This window comes from Eumetopias jubatus, unplaced genomic scaffold (assembly GCF_037043125.1).
Source record: "Eumetopias jubatus isolate StellerSeaLion01/CBP00866 unplaced genomic scaffold, mEumJub1_p1.0 scaffold_11, whole genome shotgun sequence".
Lineage (NCBI taxonomy): Eukaryota > Metazoa > Chordata > Mammalia > Carnivora > Otariidae > Eumetopias > Eumetopias jubatus.
In genome coordinates this window covers 34,095,068-34,104,551 of record NW_028274817.1, presented here as the reverse complement: position 1 = coordinate 34,104,551, position 9,484 = coordinate 34,095,068, and the positions used below count along the sequence as shown (strand labels likewise).

At 39.6% G+C, this 9,484-nt stretch overlaps 1 pseudogene; it reads right to left on the bottom strand.

The window, feature by feature from the left end:
• Positions 1–7,818: 7,818 nt before the first annotated feature.
• On the bottom strand, positions 7,819–9,209 carry LOC114200241 (elongation factor 1-alpha 1 pseudogene; annotated as a pseudogene).
• Between the last annotated feature and the right edge of the window lie 275 nt (positions 9,210–9,484).

Genomic DNA, 9,484 nt, shown 5'->3' with positions numbered 1-9,484 from the left:
GTAACCCATTTCTTGGTGGCCGGAGTATATGGATAGAACTCAAAATTGTTAACTCTATCAGTTCTCCAAAAATCGATTTATGGAGTCAGCTCTGTGCTTATTGAAGAATGAAGGGGAGTAAGTCGGAGGGGGAGACGAACCATGAGAGACGATGGACTCTGAAAAACAAACTGAGGGTTCTAGAGGGGAGGGGGGTGGGGCATGTGTTAGCCTGGTGATGGGTATTAAAGAGGGCACATTCTGCGTGGAGCACCAGGTGTTACGCACAAACAATGAATCATGGAACACTACATCAAAAACTAATGATGTAATGTATGGTGATTAACATAACAATAAAAATTATTTAAAAAAAAAAAGAAAAGAAATCCCAGCAGGCTTTTTCTGTAGGAATTGACAAACTGATTCTAAAATTCTCATGGCAATGCAAAAGACCTAGAGTAGCCAAAACAACAAGAAGAACAAAACTTGGAAGACTAACATTACCTGTTTTCAGTACTTATTATGAACCTCTATTAATCAAAGCAATGTGGCATTGGTGTGAAGGTACACAAATAGGTCAACAGAGCAAAATGAAGAGTCCAGAAGTAGACTCATACATATGTATGTAAGAGTGATTTTCAGTGATGGTGCAATGAGAATTCAGTCAGTGGGAAAAGGAGAGTCTTTTATTTTTTAATTTTGTAAAGGTTTTATTTACTTATTTGAGAGAGAGACAGAGAGAGCATGAGCAGGGGGGAGGGGCAGAGAGAGAGGGAGGAGCAGACTCCCCACTGAGCAGGGAGCCGGACTTGAGGCTCAATCCCAGGACCCTAAGATCATGACCTAAGCCAAAGGCAGACGCTTAACTGGCTGAGCCACCCAGGTGCCCCAAGGAGAGTCTTTTAAACAAATGGTGCTGAAATAATTGGATATACACATGTAAAAGTAAACTTCAGTCTATCTCTTGTAACACATTTAAAAATGTACTCAAAATGGTTCATAGACCTAAATATAAAGCTCTCTTAAATGGAGGACTGGCAAACAATAGTCTGAAGTCCACATCCAACCTACAATCTGTTTTTATAAATAAAGATTTATTGGAACATATCCTTGCTTATTCACTATGTATATTTTTGGCTGCTCTTGTGCTACAAAAGCAGAGTTGGACAGTTGTGACAGAGACCATATGGTCCAAAAAGCCTAAAATATTTCCTATCTCGTTCTCTAGAGAAAAAATTTGCTATCCTCTGTTAGATACAACAGAAGCACAGTCCATAGTGGAAAAAAAAATGGTAAGTTGCACTTATCAAAATTCGAAATTTGTCTATAAGTCTTCATAAGACACTGTTAAGAGGATAAGATGACAAGCCACAGACTTAGGATATGATATTTGCAAATCATATATCTGACGAGGAATGTTTATCCATATAAAGAACTCAACAGTAGAAAGTACAGACAACCTAATAATAAAATAGGCAGAAGACTCAAACTAGGATACTTCACTGAAGAAGATCTATGGATAGCAAATAAGCACAGAAAAAAAAAATCAACATCATCAGTCACTAAGGAAATGTGTATTAAAACCACAATGAGATACCACTACATACCTGTAGAATGGCTGCACTTTAAAGGACTCATTATACCAAGTGTTGGCAAGGATGTGTGGGAACTGGATATCTGCACACTGCTGAAGAGAATGTAAAATTGTACAACCACTTGGAAAAACAGTTTGCCACTTCTCTTAAAAGTTAAATGTACACCTATCATCTAGCCACTTTGCTCACAAGTCTTTTTTTTTTAAGATTTTATTTATTTATTCATGAGAGACAGAGGGAGAGAGAGAGAGAGAGAGAGAGAGAGAGAGAAGCAGAGGGAGAAGCAGGTTCCCAAGGAGCAGGGAGCCCGATGCAGGACTCGATCCCAGGACCCTGGGATCATGACCTGAGCCGAAGGCAGACGTTTAACCATCTGAGCCACCCAGGCGCCCTGCTCACAAGTCTTTACAGAAGAGAAATAAAAGCATATCTCCCTATAATTCCTTGTACATGAATATCCACAGCAGTTTTATATGAAATTTTCAAACACTGGAAACAATTCAGATGTTCACCAACAGGTGAATGGATGAACAAACTGTGGTACAATCATTTTTGGTACAATTCAACAACACAAATGAATCTCTATGCTGAATGAATAAAGTAAAAAAAGAATTCATACTGTATGATTCCATTTATATAAAATTCGAGAAAATGAAAACAAGTTTATAGTTACAAGCACAGATCACTGGTTGCTCGGTGGGAAGTGTTAGGAGGGGCAGAAGAGAGGGATTACCGAGTCATAAGGAAACAATTGAGGGAGGTAAATGTGTGCATTGGCTTGATTGGAGTGATGGTTTCATGCTTGTGTAGTATGTCCAAATTTATCGAATTGTACACTTTAAACGTGAAATTTATTGTGTGCCAATTATAGTTCAATATAGTTGCTTTTTTAAAAAAGGTATAAAAAAAGTGTTCACTGACAAGAGTTCACCCGCCTCGGGGACCAGGACTCTACACCATGTAGAACCTAGAAATGTAAAGTTGGAAAGCACAAAGTCTTCCTCATTGGAAGTGATTGTGACAGGACCACTCCTGCTTTGACCCCCTGTTTTCTGGACTCATTTAGCCTTCCTCCTGGGGGCACAATGCCATTTAGAGGTCTCTAATTTAATACATTTACTGCTTCTTGGAAGATGGCACTCTTTACAGAGCATTGCAACCGAGCTTTTGTTTTAGCTGTGCCCTTGGAAGACTGTTCCAGTGCTCTGTAAAACCAGTTGACCCTGGATGGTGCAGTATGCAATATTGACTGTGGATACCATGGTCATAGGGCCATTTCTGCACCTTCTTTGTTTTCAACTGTTGTACACTGGTTATATGTTGGATGCTATATTGTGTGCCCATGGATTGAGCCTTCCTTCAGCCCCTGGATGGCAGTGCTGGCTGAGGCTCTTCAGACAAGAAAGGCAAGCCCATACCTGGAAGAAATATGTATCCCTGTGAGAAGAAGCCACTGACCTTTCTCAAATAGATGGGTATGATGTAGATGACTTGCCCCCAAGTGGCTTGCTGGTCTGCTTGAGACATGGAGCCGTAACAGGAGTTCAGCGCTGGTGTCTGAAAGAATAGAGATTCAGAGGCATCACTGGCTAAACTAGCTTTGGAGAGTGGAAGTATATGCTGGGAGGCCTTTATATAACCTTCACCTTTGCCGATCTGTTCATGTCCCCCTTGTGCCATTTCCAGTGTGGCTGATGACAATGGCTGGCTAATGACAACTGCTGAGTTATTTTGCTTTGTTTTTTTCAGTGTGTCTTCCATGGGGGATGCATTCTGCTGGGAATTAGTGTATAATACACAAAATCTTTGTATTTAGTGCCCACTCCCATATGTTCATATGCCTCTATTCCAGACCTTTCTGTCTCTGATTTGCCAGTCCTTTTCCTTCCAGGCTTCTGACCAGATGGCCACATATTTATCATTTCCTTTATACATTTTTTTCGTGCGCCTTCTAATAATTTGGAAGTAAATACACTATTTCCATTCTTTTAGTGGATGCTATTAAAAATTTTAAGATGAATACTTAATGGAGTCTAAAGTTAGTCACTATTTGTAGGCTTCTCTTGAACAATCTGAAGATTTAGAATGCTTTGACTGACAAATTTATCTCCATCTTACATGTTACTAGTGTCCTGTATTTTAGTTTTGTCTTATTTTTCTCTTTACTCCCTTAGTGAGATACTGTTATTTTTTATTCAATTAACATTTGTTTATATTTATACAAATCCTTATTCCTTTTTGTGTCTTGAGCCTTCCTTCTGGAAGGCTCCCTTTTCTTTATTCCCAAAGTACATCCTTTAAAATTCCCTTTTCATGAGGGCGCCTGGCTGGCTCAGTCGGTGGGGCATACAGCTCTTGATCTCGGGGTCATGTGTTCACACCCTGTGTTTGGGCGTGGAGCCTACTTAAAAAGAATATTTGTTTAGGAATTCCCTTTTCATGGTCTGTTTTATGTAGATTTTCTCCATTTCTGTTTTTCAGAAAGGTGAATTTTGAATGAGAGCTAATCTGAATGTCAGATCATAAGTTAAGAGCTCTATCCTGTCAGCATTGTGAAGTTACTGTTACCCTGTCATGGTTTCTGTTACTACTCTGGCGGAGTCTACTCTCAGTTTAATAGTCATTGATTTTAGGTATTTTGTCTTTACTCTCTGGCCGTTTTTAACATCTTTTTGGTTGGGTGTTGTGCAGTTTCACTATGACATGTCAGATGTGGACTTTTAAAAATTTATTCTGCTTGTGATTTTCATTGTGTTTCCTAAACCCAAAGGCATCAGTCATGATTTTTTGACTCTTATCTCTCCCTCATTCTCAGAATTCTCTTTTTCTGGGACTCCTATCATATACCCATTGCACCTTCTCATTCTGTTTCCATGTTTCTAAACTTCTCTTTCAATATTTTCCATTTCTTTGTCCTTCTGAACTGCATTTTTGGGTAATTTTTTCCAGATCTAATATTTCCCAGGTCTGCCCTTTATTAGTGTCTATCCTTTTGCTTAGTCCATTTATTGAGATTTAATGTTTTAGCTCACTTTTTTTTTCATTTCTAGATGTTTTATTTGGTTTTGAAGTATAGCTGGCCTTTAACAATAATGTCATTTTCCTTGACTAAGTTTTGATTATTGTTATTTTTTTATTTCTCACCATGCATTTTCTATTCAGTATCCATTAATTTCAGTATTTCATATCCTTGAGGATCTAATTTTCTTGTTTGTTTTATCTGCTAACTCTCTGTGGTGGCTAATTGGATTGACTGCCTTACAGTTTGAAGTTGTGTGGTCACATGCATGGGGCTTTATCTGTAGAAATCCATTAGGGTTCAGGTCCATGGTTCGTTCTTTCAGAGAAATTTGCATTTGCTTCTGCGAGCCACATCAGAGAGCTACTAATTTAGTGCCATGTTAAGTTAATTTTTTAGCTTGGGATTTTAAGGAACATGCAAAAAGTGTGTATTTAGCCACAAACCTGTGTTATAGGCCTGTGGTTTTGAATTCTCAGAGGAGATATTTTTCCATCAAAGGCTAGGTTGGAACAGGTAAGAATTCTTTTCAATTCTCTGTCTTTGCTAGTGGGTGGATTTTTTCCAGTCTGCCATTTCACTGAGGTGTGGAACATTGAGATTCCTAGTTTTATGTGGTATCTCAATTCCCATTAACCACAGTATGCAAACTTCTTTCTCTATTGGCTATTAAGCCAAATAGTTTGGGTGATTTTTTATGTTAGTAAATCTCTTTTGAGTAGCTGCAATTTCATAATTGGCTTATCTCTCTGATATTTACGTGTGTGTGTGCGCGTGTGTGTGTGCACGCGCGCGCGCGTGCGTGTGTGTGTGTGTGTGTGTGTGTGTGTGTGTGTGTCTCTTCTCCTTCCCCCCTCTCACTCCCTTCCTTCCTGGCTCTAAAATTTGCTCTCGTTCTTGGGATCATATGCATGAGTATTTTTAACTTTATAGTTGGATTAACTGTGAATTTAATAGCATGCTTATTATATTTTATCCAGAATTTCTTGGAGGTTTTAATGGATTTTTAAAAAGATATCCAATCTGCTATATTTCTAGGAACAGAAGTTGATATGCATAGCCTTTTAAAATAAAAAAGTAATAAAATTAATTAACAGCATATATACTAACTCAGTGTTATGAGTTAAGCAAATTTTTCTTGACTTCAATCTATATGATAATAACACCAGGCAGCAGTAGAGGGCCTGAAACTTTTTCAAAGCATTTTCAAATTTTATCTAATTTGACTCCCTCAAAACGTTTCTAAGGTGGAATATCGGTACCAGAGAGGTGAAGTTTTTGCCAAGGACACATAGCAAATTAGCAGCAGCTCAAACCATTAGACAGGAAGACCAACATACTCTTTTCCATTAATTGTTCACAAAGTATGATGTTTGTCTCTGCACCAAAAACACCTCCTTTGATGTCAGAAATTCAAAGAGTTACAATGTAAATCTTCCTACTGAAAGCATGTTTTGAACTCCAAAGTTTGTGTTTTAGGATTAGAATATAAAAACTCTGCTAGAGGCCATGGTTACAGTTTCCTCTGGGTTATGAAGGCAGAACAATTTGTTTATACTTCTCTTTTGGTATGCACCATGTCATATCCTATATTATCATTACTTATCTAAACAAACAAAACTTAGAAATGTTAAGAAGCAACTGTCCTTCGGTCCCTAAGAACTTTAATCAACAAAATCACCAGGGCTTAGCTTTGTGTCCCCTACTTTGCAACATGCAAAGATATCTTTAGGCCACCCTTTCAGACACAGTGGCATTCTGCAGGGCCTGACATGCAGATGGGTATTTCTTTGAATATAATCCAGAAGGAATGATGTTTCTTTTTTATCTGAAAATGTAACCTCCTTGGAAGTTAAGCTGATTCAAACACAGCTGGATAAGACCAAAGATATTTTTTTGTAGGTAAATAGTATGAGTTGGTTGCAAACTAAACAGATCCATGTGGGTGGCCCCTATAAGCTTATTTGCTTGAGACTTGTCAGCTTATCTTGTCAGATACAGAGGAACAGAATCCTCCCTTTAAAAATGGATGAGGTGATTGGAAGACATTCCTGAAGGTGAGTGGGAGGTGGAGGCCTGGGAGAGTTGTAGGGAAGGAGGGAACAAAGATTAAGCTACGATGTTTTTATTTTCCTTTAGTTTGCTGGAATGGGGATAGAGGTGAAAGTCTTACAAAGTGAGTTTATATCCCTTTAACTGAGAAGCCAGTGAGTGGATAAAAGTGGCAAATGTGGACTGCATTACCTTACGGTTTAGACAGTATGTTCTCTGGATCTTAAATACTGAATTTTGGAACAAGGCTGGTGATATATATTGAGCAATAATAATGTAACAACAACTAATATTTATTGAGCACTTACTATGTGACAGGCACTGTTCTACATCCTTTACATATGTTAACTAAGTTAATTTTCAGAACAATTATTAGTAGGTAATACTGGTGTCCATATTAGTATCCGTTTTTCACAGATGAGGAAATTGAGTCTCAGGTTAAGTAACTTGTCAAGGTTACAAACCTAGAAAATGAAGCCAGAGTTTGAACTCAGACACCTGGTTTCTCTGCTCTCTGTCATCTCCATGTCTTCAGAATTCTTATCTTCACCTTCTCTATTGGGGCACCTGGCTGGGTCGGTCAGTAGAGCATGCGACTCTTAATCTCAGGGTCATGAGTTCAAGCCCTACGTTGGTTGTGGGGCCTACTTACAAAAAATAAGGTAACCTAACCTTCTCCTTACTCTTACATGAATCCTCTGCTGCTTCGGGTAGAGGTGCTATGGTGCCCATTTAATGGGGATTAATATTAAAACTGTATTTAGAAAGCTTTTGGGAAGTGCCATTAAGCAAAAAGTAATTTCCACATTCTGGGTCTCAGCTCTTCATCAAGAAATCTATCAGAAATAGCTAAGAATTACAGGTGGCACTTGGACAGTAAGAGTCTGACGTAAGTTATCTCCATTCAATTGCACTTTATCTGCATTTGCCTTAAAGAAGAGGACACAGAGAGCATGGACATTTTCCAGTGCAAGGCTCTGAGTTTAGGAAGTTCTTTTTTTTTTCTCATTAAACTTTTGTTTTAATGGGTCTCAAAATTCTGTGACAGATTTTTGGTCATGTTGTTTCCATTAAAAAGTACTGATTTTAAAAACTAATAACTTAAAACTGCCACACACATACACACACAAATGGTCCACAAACATTTTCCTTTCCTTCTGAAGGTTTTATGATGCATTGTTATCATTAACCAGTCTTTTACCATTAAACTTAAATGGCCAATTGACACAAACAGTTCTGAGACCGTTCTTCCACCACTGATTAAGACTGGGGTGGCAGGTATTGGGGATAATATTCATTTAGCCTTCTGAGCTTTCTGGGCAGACTTGGTGACCTTGTCTGCTCCAGCTGCCTTCTTGTCCACTGCTTTGATGACACCCACAGCAACCGTTTGTCTCATATCACCAACTGCAAAACGGCCCAGAGGAGGAGAGTCAGAGGAGCTCTCAACACGCATAGGCTTGCCAGGAACCCTATCAACGATGGCAGTATCACCAGATTTCAAGAACTTGGGACCATCTTCCAGCTTTTCTCCAGAACGACAATCTATCTTCTCCTTCAGCTCAGCAAACTTGCAAGCAATGTGAGCTGTGTGACAATCCGTCACAGGTACATATCCAGCACTGATTTGGCCTCGATGGTTCAGGATAACGAACATCTTTGACAGATACGTTCTTGACATTGAAGCGCACATCGTCCCCAGGAAGAGCCTCACTCAAAGCTTCATGGTGCATTTCAACAGACTTTACTTCAGTTTTAACATTTAACATCGACTGGTGCAAAGGTGACTACCATGTCAGGTTTAAGAACACTAGTCTCCACTCGGCCCACAGGGACAGTACCAATACCACCAATTTTGTAGACGTCCTGGAGGGGCAGACGCAAGGCCTTCTCAGTTGGATGAGTTGGTGGCAGAATGCAATCCAGAGCTTCAAGCAGTGTAGTTCCACTGGCATTCCCATCTTTACTGGTGACTTTCCATCCCTTGAACCAAGGCATGTTAGCACTTGGCTCCAGCATGTTGTCACCGTTCCAACCAGAAATTGACACAAATGCTACTGTGTTGGGATTGTAGCCAATTTTCTTAATATGGATGCTGACTTCCTTAACGATTTCCTTAATGATATCTCTTCTGGCTGTAGGGCGGCTCAGAAGGGCATGCTCATGGGTCTGCCCATTTTTGGAGATATCGGCTTCAAATTCACCAACACCAGCAGCCACAATCAGGACAGCACAGTCAGCCTGAGATGTGCCTGGAATCATGTTTTTGATAAAGTCTCTGTGTCCTGGGGCATCAGTGATGGTCCCATAATACTTGCTGGTCTCGAATTTCCACAGGGAGATATCAATGGTGATACCACATTCATGTTCAGCTTTCAGTTTATCCAAGACCCAGGCACACTTAAAGGAGCTCTTTCCCATCTCAGCAGCCTCCTCCTCCAATTTTCCATAGTTCTTTTGTCGATCGCACCACATTTGTAGATCAGATGACCAGCAGTGGTAGACCTGCCCAAATCTACGCATCCAATGATGACAATGTTGATGTGAGTCTTTTCCTTTCCCATTTTGGTTTAGGTTGAGCAGTGGTTTTCACGATACCACTGTTCTGGCGGCAAACCCGTTGCGAAAAAGCAGGAAGTTCTTTCATCATTTAGACCTTTCTTTTGGTCCTTTATTCAGCACGTATTTGTTGAGTACCCACTATTTACCAGGCACTGCGCTAGGCACTGAGGGCATTTTGATGAGCACAGACAGGTCTGTCACATCTTCTCATAGAATTTGTGGTGAAACGGTGTGGGGGGTTGCAGACGAGCTAATAATCCCACAAACAAATGAATGT